Source organism: Dreissena polymorpha, chromosome 13 (assembly GCF_020536995.1).
Source record: "Dreissena polymorpha isolate Duluth1 chromosome 13, UMN_Dpol_1.0, whole genome shotgun sequence".
Taxonomy (NCBI): domain Eukaryota; kingdom Metazoa; phylum Mollusca; class Bivalvia; order Myida; family Dreissenidae; genus Dreissena; species Dreissena polymorpha.
The window spans coordinates 21,774,522-21,786,255 of record NC_068367.1 but is presented as its reverse complement, the minus strand read 5'-3'; positions in this window follow the sequence as shown (position 1 = coordinate 21,786,255).

Here is an 11,734-nt window from a genome sequence, read left to right as displayed (position 1 = left end):
ATGTCCATTGTCAGATTATTTATTATTATTAATATATTATTCTCATTATATCGAAGTTGTAACGACATAAAAAAATAGTTGGGGATATCTGGAGTTGGAGATAAACATTCGACGAAACCCGCAGACGAAAACAGAAAAAGGAAATCGAAAGTTAAGCCCAAGTCTCACTATTGCCGGTAGAGCCCCGGTCCATACCGATTTGCTAACGCAGGTCGACAGGCGAGAACCGGGATGATTCTTAGGTATTTTCTTACGCGGTCACACTATTTCCCGGTGCCGCCCCGATTGAAGCCGGTCAACAGCCCGACAGAGTCCCGGTCAACCCCGGACTGGTTTATCCCGGTGAAGCCCTGGCAGAGTCCCGGTTGTCGCCGGTAATGCCCCGGTTGATCCCCGGTGAAAGCCGGCCGCGTTCCGGCAGAGCCTCGGTATACCGTCACTACGCCGGCACTCAACGGGGCTATACCGGCATCATACACCGGCAGAGCTTCGGCAACGCCCCGGTTTAACCGCGGACAACCGGGGCTCCGCCGGGAAAGTATTAAAATGTTCAATACCTCCGATATGAACCGGGAGTCACCGGTAAGGACCGGCAACGACCGGCTTGGCACTGTAACAACCAGGACTGCACCGGGAACAACCGAAACGGCACCGTCAGAGCGCCGGTTTACTTATGTACCGTAGCTATACCGGGACTCTTTCGGCATTCACCAGGCTCGCCGTAGGTCTGCCGGGGTCTGTTTGGGCCCCGATGGAGCTACGGTGCCGTCCCGGTTGTTCCCGGTTGTTCCCGGTGCAGTCCAGGTTGTTCCCAGTGCCACGCCGGTCGTTTCCGGTCGTTCCCGGTGACTCCCGGTTCATCCCGGAGGTATTAAACATTTTTATACTTTCCCGGTGGAGCCCCGGTTGTCCCCGGTCGTCCACAGTTCATCCCGGTGGAGCATCGGTATCCCGCTAGGGCCCCGGTTCATCCAGGTAGATTCCTGATCACGCACCGGGGCTCCGCCGGCATCATAGTGAGTGTTGGCTTTAACCGCTTTGTAACACGAGGTAAATTTACCGGCCGTCGTGTACGCAGTAAACAATAACCTGTGACAGAAAGCCACTGCCACACCTTTATAACATTACATTGATTAAGCAATTGCGGATTTGTGCCATTGGGGGTCCTACTTTCCACACCTTACGGCTGTTACAGGTGTTGATTTTACAGTTAAAATCATGTATACTAACATGAAATTCATCTCAAAATTAGTTGGCGATAACAGATTTTCAAGAAAATCGCTTTGATATATACAATGTAAAAATCAAAATCCGTATGAGATAAAGAAGGATCGAAGTTGGGACATGGGATTTACTTTGACATAAGCAGTGTTTCGAGATTAGCGAGTTAAACATAACGAGGATCAAACGAATGCTATTTGATAAAGAATACCGTATGCTAAAAACCTATCGTCGGTCTCTATCCAAAAGAACGTATAAGGCATTGTCACAAGGTGAAGATGCGTAATTTTTATTGAGACCGACGACATTAGGTTCTCGACTCTCAACTGTCGTCTTAAATATGGATTTTCGATTTTGATCGTTTCGTTTGGCCTAGTCATGAATTTAATAAAACGATAATAATGTGCATTACCATGTCGACTGTGCGCTTCGGGTCATCTTTTGTCGTTGTTACTACCTCTTCCGAAAAGGAAACATCCAGCCACTCCATGATTCTGAATTATTATTTTTTCTTTATTTCGCCTTTGAGAGATAACCAATACGTCTTCTGTGAGAAACGCATACACGCAAAAGCGTTGTCGTAGCGAGGCATATACGTATACTGTCAGAGACACGATCATGCATAATAATACTATTTAGCCTTTATTTCTGATAACTGGATCAGCCTACACATTTATAAACACGCAAGTGGCTTAACGATACATACATCATTATGGAAATTGTAAAACTGTGTCAATTAAACACAGTTGTAAACCTTAATTGCATTTTTTTTTTAAGTGAAACTTGACTTCAGTTTGATAAATCAGCGGTATATTTAATGTTTAACCGCATAAACCAGACACATGTTGAATCATAATTTGATGTAACAGATCTCTGAAATGTCATTGTGCTTAAATTCAGAGTTTTGTTATAACAAAAGCATTATCTTACCTGTTTTAAACACAAATTTCCACTAATCCGTTCTTCGATGTCATATGTATTTACAAAATGTTTTCGTAGTAAAACATATACCCGACGTCGTAGCGAAACGGACTACGCTTATACCTCGTCAGCCCCCAGTGGTCATAGCCAGCTCGTCGTGTCGTCCGCCGGCCTCGTGCTAAAACCATGACATTTTGCTCTAAAATTGAAGTACTTCCACCTACAACTTTGATACTTCATAATTAGATGCACCTTGATGAGTTGGACACCCCACATCCATTTTTGGTTCACTAGGTCAAAGGTCAAGGTCACTGTGACCTCTAGAAAAAAAAATTCTGACAAGCTTTCATTTAATAAAAACTGCACCCGCAGCCGAGCGTTGGCACCCGTTATGCGGTGCTCTTGTTTACCAACACTATCCTTAGGTTCCTTACATTTATATGTACCATCTTATGAACAAACAGATACTACTACTACATTGCCTATAGACGAGGAAAGATTTTGTTTCTTTAACGGATTAGCCATGCCAGATATGTTCATCCACCAGATAATTGGTTGAGTTGCCGAAGAGCTTGTAATTGCCAGCTCCATACAACGCTCTTCGTAAGTCAACCTGTTGAATTTGCGGAACTGAAGCTAGCCTGTCAACACTATTAGGAAGTTTTAATTGCTTCCAGTCTATAGATTGTTTAAGTATGTTGTTAATTGATTCTGAATTGTTATTTGTCCAAAGGGCCGAAATGGATTTTTCTTTAAGTGGTAAATAAACATTGCTTTTAATTGTGTTAATCAAGAATCTATTATAGTAAGTCCGAAAAGAGGTTATTTATCAAAGAACACCGACAGACCATCTTCGCGTTCCGCAAATTCGAGATCATTACAACTTAACACTAAGCCATCTTTGTCTGCACTGAAGATGAAGCCGAGAATTCTTTCGCGATCGTTTTCGTTTGAACCATTTTTTTTTAGAAAATGACGAATGTTGTCTTTTAATTGTTTAGTGCAAAGTACAAATTTTGCTTCATGAAAATTTACGGACAGAGAATTTCTTAATGCCTCTTCATCATCTGAGCCAACTGTTAAGTTTTTGTTCCAATTGTGTCTCTTAAATGCGAAACGAATTTGTGATAGGTACTTTGCTCAGCATCTCACTGAAAAAACAAAGGGCCTAACATTATCGGGTACTGGCCTCTTTTCCTTTAATAACACTTCTGTTTTATAGCAAACAGCGGTCACAAACATTTTACCAAGATTAAAAGTTCTATCTTTTCCTATTATACTGGCGTTTGGTCCAACACAGTTTTTTAAAGATCTAACAATTGTTCTTCTGAATACATTATTATAACCGGCTGCTTATTTTTGGTTAATATCGCCTCTTGAACGAACGGATTTTCGTGCAACTGGCCTAATACAAATAAACTTTCATCAGCAGCATTGTCTTGTGGTTGAACTTGGTCCTTTGCTTTAAATTTTCTCTGTATTCTTTGTCCTGCAACTGCCTGGTCAACTTTGGTGCCAGAAAACTATTCTCTTGTGCCATTTTGCTAGTGACTTTTGTTGCTTTTTTGTACCTACTTTTGAGACAATTTTCAACACACTTGGATCCGTCCGTTTGCACGCTTCGCCAGTTTTTGAATTCCCATGAGCTCCATTTGAGTTTTTTTGTACCCACATATTCTACGATTGCGCGGCCTTTCAAATGGTTTAAAAAGACTGTAGCTTCGTTGACTGCTGTAATGCGTTTTTTTTTGTCATTTTTATCGTCTTTTAACTTTGTGTAATACCTATGTAATGTTATGATATCCTCTGGTTGAGGCTCCATTGGTACATACGTAATTTTCTTATTAACAGTTTTCTTTGCGCAGATTTGTCCGTTCTGCTGAAATACATTTTGCGTTTGTTTTCTGAAGAAACAGTGAACAACTGATTCACTGTGGTGCCAGACGATGAATCCCATGCACCACAATCGTCTGGTATATCAACTCGTTTGTCACTTTCGTACTGCACTACAAAGTATACATCACTTTTAGCACCTATCGGGATACTTTCTAGCGGCACATCCGCGTTCGTCATTGTCCAGAAAGCGTTTACTTTCTAGTTTTTGCCCGACCTCCGGGGTATTAAGTAAATCAGTGTAACTTTCCGCCAAATTGTCATCACCGCAATCACAAATGTCGCTTTCTTCACTTTCTAAACATTCAAACCTGTTTGATACTGACACTGAACTGTCACCTGACAATATGGATGAAGATGACGATCTTCTTTTTTTTCGGGAAAACGCAACTGACTATTTGGTGACTAAGAGCGACTACGTAATACTACGTAACCGGAAAAATCAGTCGGTTTTGTCATAATTGATCACAGCGTTTCTATACCTTTTCAGCGGTCAGTCTGATACATTGCTTTTTATAAATAGAAAGGGCAATAACTAAAAAACCTTATACTTGTTTCACGCATTTATTGACCGTTCAAACCGTTGCGGTTCATACATACCGGCCACAAACACTTTGTATTGCGAAAAGAGCAATCAATAGATTGTGAAGTATGGGGGTTTCTAACTGCCAATATTATTGAACGTGTGCACTGATTTTTTTTTAAAGATTATTGAATGTAAAACTGTCAACTAATTCATTGTCATTGTATGCGGAGGTTGGTCGATTCCATTTATTCATTGATCGATATTTCAGAAATTGTTTTAAAAAAATACAGTGAATTTGTTATCAAAAGTTGGCGGGGAGCAGTTTGCAAATTCCACAAATTTCCTAAAGATCCAAAGCACAGATTGGCATGGTTATCTAAAATATCAAGGGTCGTTAAAGTAACAGACAATGAAAAAACAGTTACAAAACCGTGGGTACCAAGATAGTCATCAAAGCTCTGCAGCTGTCACTTCGATACTCCACCCACCAGATCAAGGAAATTCAGTTTTGTTCCTTCCATATTCAAGCACAGACCAGCCAGCACCAAGCCAAACAGAAAACCACCCAAAGAACGAGCTTGGTACAAGGAGACCCCTGTTTACAGCCATTCCATTGGTATGTATTTATACAATTGGTGTTGCTTAATTTGCTTAGTAATTGCTATGTGTAACAAATATCATTCATATATTTTATTTTATTGCGAGATTTTTTTTGTGAAGCCGTTTATTCCTCGACCATGTGTTACATTAAGTCAGTTATTTATCTTGTTTTTAGCTCCTCTGAGCTGTGCTCATGGTGAGTTTTTGTAATCGCCTTTTGTCCGTCGTGCGTCGTGTGTCGTGCGTCGTGCGCCGTCAACATTTGCCTTGTGAACACTCTAGAGGCCACATTTATTGTCCGATCTTCATGAAACTTGGTCAGAACATTTGTCCCATTGATACCTCGACTGAGTTTGAAACTGGGTCATGCTGGGTCATAAACTATGTCACTAGGTCAAAAAAAGAAAAACCTTGTGAACACTGTAGAAGTCACATTTAATGCCCAATCTTCAAGTAACTTTTTCAAAAATGTTTGTCTAAATGATATGTTGGTTGAGTTCAAAAATGGTTCCGTTCTGGTGAAAAACATGGCCGCCAGGGGGGCGGGGCAGTATTCCTTATATGGCTATAGAGAAACCTTGTGAACACTCTAGAAGTCAAAATGTTTGTCCAATCATCATGAAACTTGGTCAAAACATTGGTTTCATTGATATCTCGGACGAGTTCGAAAATGGTCCAGATCGGTGAAAAAACATGGCCGCCAGGGGGAGGGGCAGTTTTCTCTATATGTATATAATGAAAACATGTGAACACTCTAGAAGTCACATTTTTGGTCCAACGTTCATGAAATTTGGTCAGAACATGTGTTTTCTGGATATGACGGTTGAGTTTGAAAATGGTTTGGATCGGTAAAAAAGCATGGCCGCTGGGGGGGTCATTTTCCTTATATGTATATAGTAGAAACAGCTTGTAAACACTATAGTTTAGCATGTCAAGGGAAGTAACTGCAAAATGGCTTTTGAAAAATTATGTTCAATTGACAGAGTTGTCTCCCTTTTTAAAATATTATAGCTCACCTGAGCACAGCGTGCTCATGGTGAGCTTTTGTAATCGCCTTTTGTCCGTCGTGCGTCGTGCGCCGTCAACATTTGCCTTGTGAACACTCTAGAGGCCACATTTATTGTCTGATCTTCATGAAATTTGGTCAGAACATTTGTCCCATTGATACCTCGACTGAGTTCGAAACTGGGTCATGCTGGGTGAAAAACTAGGTCGCTAGGTCAAAAAAAAGAAAAACCTTGTGAACACTGTAGAAGTCACATTTGATGCCCAATCTTCACGTAACTTTGTCAATATGTTTGCCTAAATGATATGTTGGTTGAGTTCAAAAATGGTACCGGTCCGTTGAAAAACATGGCCGCCAGGGGGCGGGGCAGTATTCTTTATATGGCTTTAGAGAAACCTTGTGAACACTCTAGAAGTCACAATTTTGGCCCAATCATCATGAAACTTGGTCAAAACATTGGTTTCATTGATATCTCGGACGAAATCGAAAATGGTCCAGATCGGTGAAAAATCATGGCCGCCAGGGATCGGGGCACTTTTCTCTATATGTATATAGTGAAAAAATGTGAACACTCTAGAAGTCACATTTTTGGTCCAATCTTCATGAAATTTGGTCAGAACATGTGTTTTCTGGATATGACGGTTGAGTTAGAAAATGGTCCAGATCGGTGGAAAACATGGCCGCCAGGCGGTGGGGCAGTTTTCTTTATATGTATATAGTGAAAGCATTTGGACAGTCTAGTTGTGATAAGCCATAATGTTAAAGAAAGATAACCTGTACATACTTTCTAATAGTTAACTAATAGTTAACTCCCTTGTATAAACCTGGGACTTCTTTCATAAAATGTGGTGTACATAAAGACAGTAGTTTGCATGCAATTTAATAAACCTATGTCATAAAACAACTGTACATGTACTAATGCACTGTAGAGCCTTATCTTTGATCTATACGGATAAGCCAAGTTTACCTACTGTGTTTTGGTGTATTTAGCAGACTACTGTGCTATGAAACTGTTTTCATGGCAACATTGTTATTTGGCATTTTCTAAATTAGAAAGACTCTTATGATTGAAATAACTTTTGTAAATTCTTCTTATTTTTTATATTTGAGTCACTGGAGTTTTCCACTCTCCATAAATTGTGTTCTTTAGATTAAGTTAGGCTTATTTTATAAACAATTTTTTTAAAGCAACTTCTAGACTAACAGTAACTAATATTTATATCAGTTTTTTTGACAGATTGTGAACTTCTTTTTACATTCATTAAGGTATTTGCTGTATTTGTTCATTTTTAACGATGCATAGATTCTTTAGACTAAAGTTAGTTATTTTCATTAAAGCTGCTTTGGTTTTCACTTATAGATTAATTCTTTGAGTGTATTCAGGCGTATCTGTCTGGACGCCTTAAGTAAATTGAATTACAACCAGTAAGTGTGTTAGAAATATGCTTTCTTTTATTAGACTCGATAAATATTTCCGTATTACATAAGTGCACACAAACTTACATAACTCGTAACCGTCCCGTGACCGGTTCACTTGCGTAAGCGAACGAGACCGCACTACCACAGTTGTTTATAGTAAAACATTGTGAATACTTTTAGTCACATTTATAGTTCAATCTGAATGACACTTGCTGATCTTCACACATGGTGACAATCTTTATGACCATAATATTTTTTTGCTCATGGTGAACTATTGTGATCACTTTTTGTCAATGGTCTGTCTTCCGTTGTGCGTCATGAATATTTGCCTTGTTAACACTGTAGAGGCCACATTTATTGTTGGATCTTCATGAAACTTTTTCAGAAGATTTGTCCCAATAATATCTTGGACGAGTTCAAAAATGATTCCAGTCTGCTGAAAAACATGTCCGCCATGGGGCCATTTGTTGTTCATTCTTCACGAAACTTGGTTAGAACATTTGTTCTATTGATATCTTGGGCTGCAAAGAACAGGTCATTTCTTTTTATCTCAGGTGAGCGACTTTGGGCCTTTCAGGCCCTTTTGTTGTAAGAGTTCTTGTTTTTTTAAATGACATCTTTCAGGATTCCACTGAGATTTAGACATTCCAAGCCCAGGATATATTTGCTGATGGCTGTGATGCTGATCGAGACTTCAGCCTGGATGCTTCATTTGAAAATGCAGATATAGAGAATGGTCAAATAGAAGACAATGTACGTTCCTGCCCTTTGTTCTTTACAAAGTGCCTATAGTATATGGACTATAACGTAACACTGTTTTTATATTAAGATTAAACTAACTGTCGAAGTGAGCTTAATGCATATATATGGAATATACAATTTGCATGATGGAAATAAATTAAGACCTATTTGTTCAACGAGGTCAAATACATATTATTTTTTATTCGGTTGTACATTATTAAAACATGCATGTACCTCTCAGTTTAACTTTTAAGATTTTTATTACTAACAACATAACAGCTTATTCTTCAACATATACTGTCTTATTTAAATTAATTTGCAAGGTTATAATTTAACAACTTGCAGCTAATACACCAAAATAAGTGTTCTTTCAGCTGTTCTTATGTATGGTGATATAGTTGTTTTCTATGAGCCTTAGAAACATTTGAGGGACCATGGCTACTGGGATCTTGTTAATTCATATCTCTAATTTGCAATTTCATTGTTATTAAATTGCATTTCAGAATCAGGCAACAACACTGGCGGGGCATGATTACAGCGTGGTTGTTGCTGATCATTCATCACATGATATACTGCGGGTGCATGAGGACCTCTGTGAAATCCTATAGAAAAAGGACCGCCTTTAGAAAGACAGTGATGAACTTCAGAAATTAAACAAGAGCACCGCCTTGCGGGTGCAGACCGCTCATCTGTTTTCTTTTTAAAGGTGAAGGGACTCTTATTTTCAATCACAAAGGAGGGAGGTGTGGAGTGAAGAGCGGTGCATTGTGTGGGGGTGTGGACATTTATTACATTATCTTCCAAAAAAGCGAAAAAAAGGAAAAAAAAATCGGGGGGGGGGTGGGGGTGGGGGGGGGGGTAGGGGGGGGGGGGTGGGGGGATTCTTGGGTGCGATGGTTGGACGGTATTTCAAACATAAAATAATAAAAATAAATATTTGTTTTTTTTAACCGTTTCAAAAAAAAATTGGGGGGGGGGGGGTGAGGTGGAGGGGGGGGGGTATAGTGTGAGGGTGTGGTGGTAATTTGTGAGATGATCTTAAAAAATAAAATAAAAAAAATTAAAAAAATAGGGGGGGGGGATTCGGGTGGGGGGAGGGGGGGGTGGGGGGATTCTTGGGTGCGATGGTTGGACGGTATTTCAAACATAAAATAATCAAAATAAATAGTTTTGTTTTTTAACCGTTTAAAAAAAATTGGGGAGGGGGTGGTGTGGGGGGTATAGAGTGAGATGATCTTAAAAAAAAATAGGGGGGGGGGGTCGGAGGGGGGCACGTGCGATGGTTTGGGTGGAGTCTATTGTGGTATGTCAGGTAAGAGTAGTTTTGTCAAAGTATCAATCAAATCTAATCATAAATAAAGAAGTTATGGCAATTTTAGCAATATTTAATAATTTGACCTTGAGAGTCAAGGTCATTCAAAGGTCAAGGTAAAATTCAACTTGCAAGGTACAGTAATCTCATGATAGCATGAAAGTATTTGAAGTTTGAAAGCAAAAGCCTTGATACTTAAGAAGTAAAGTGGATCGAAACACAAAATTTAACCATATATTCAAAGTTACTAAGTCAAAAAAGGGCCATAATTCCGTAAAAATGACATCCAGAGTTATGCAACTTGTCTTTGTACTGTACCCTTATGATAGTTTGCGAGTGTTCCAAGTATGAAAGCAATATCTATGATACTTTAGGGGTAAAGTGGACCAAAACACAAAACTTAACCAAACTTTCAATTTTCTAAGTATAAAGGGCCCATAATTCCGTCCAAATGCCAGTCAGAGTTACATTACTTTGCCTGCACAGTCCCCTTATGATAGTTAGTAAGTGTTGCAAGTATGAAAGCAATAGCTTTGATACTTAAGGAATAAAATGGACCTAAACACAAAACTTAACCAAAATTTTCAATTTTGTAAGTATAAAAAGGGCACATAATACTGTCAAAATGCACGCCAGAGTTATCTAACTTTGCCTGCCCAGTCCCCTCATGATAGTAAGTAAGTGTACCAAGTTTGAATGCAATAGCATTGATACTTTCTGAAAAAAGTGGACCTAAACGCAAAACTTAACCGAAAATTTCAATTTTCTAAGTATAAAAAGGGCACATAATTCGGTCAAAATGCACGCCAGAGTTATCTAACTTTGCCTGCCCAGTCCCCTCATGATAGTAAGTAAGTGTACCAATATTGAATGCAATAGCATTGATACTTTCTGAGAAAAGTGGACCTAAACGCAAAACTTTACCGGACGCCGACGCCGACGCCGACGCCAAGGTGATGACAATAGCTCATAATTTTTTTTCAAAAAATAGATGAGCTAAAAATAATGGTCAGGTATTGAGTGTGAACGAGTTGAAGGAAAATGATATACTCTTCCAGTATTATACTGGGCTGAAAGTAGAAGTTTTTCATGCACCGTTTAAATACCTGGAACCAAAGGCAAGGTATATTGAGTATCCCAATGGCGAGCGGACATGCTTGTTTAAGCATCACTCGGAAGTAAATAAGAGAAAGCCTGGCAAAAATCGTTCATGAGCCTCAAAGAAGAAATGTTCATGACATTAGTAAAACTTAAGTCAGGACTGCAGACGGTAGATTGTGCTGTAAGATTTGGAATGCCTCCTTCAAATTACTCAGCCATTTTCAAAGCATGGGTGACATTGCTGTTACAAGAACTGGAGAAGACTTGCAAAATGCCAACAAACCCTGAACGTGTCAGTTTCAATAGCGCCAAATGTTTCAACGAATTCAGAAACCTGAGACTAGTGGTGGACTGTACGGAGCTATATTCCGAAACGCCATCATCTCTAGGGGCTTATAAGCAGTTCCACTGATAAATTAATTACCACTACAGCTGGTGACATTCTTTCGCCATTGAACCCTGGAGAGCAATTCATGGCTGACAGAGAGTTCACCATTCAAGATTGCATGCCACCTGGAGTGCAACTTATAATTCCATCATTCAAACATAAAGACAAGTCTCAATTTACGAAAGATGAACTCCAGACAAACAAGAAGACTTCTCAAGCACGAGTACACATAGAGAGAGCTATCCATAGAATAAAGCAGTTTCAGATTCTGCGCACAAAGGTCAATTTGACACAGGTTGACGTGTTTGAAAATATGTTCAAGACATGTGGTTACCTGGTTAACTTTCAGGATTCTTTCCTAAAATGTGATGGCGACTAACTTATATAGTGTGAGCTATTGCCATTATTGTATTATTTGATGAGAAGGACTGTGTGTGTTGAGATAATTTATAATACACTAGAGATGATATCACTTCCTCGCAACTGTGGCTTTAAAGGGTCAGTCTAACTGTTACTGAGATGCTTAAACATTGATGATCATAGTATTTATAGATTTTTGTGTTCTCATGTGTACATAGATGTTTATGCTAATCGACTATTTGAATG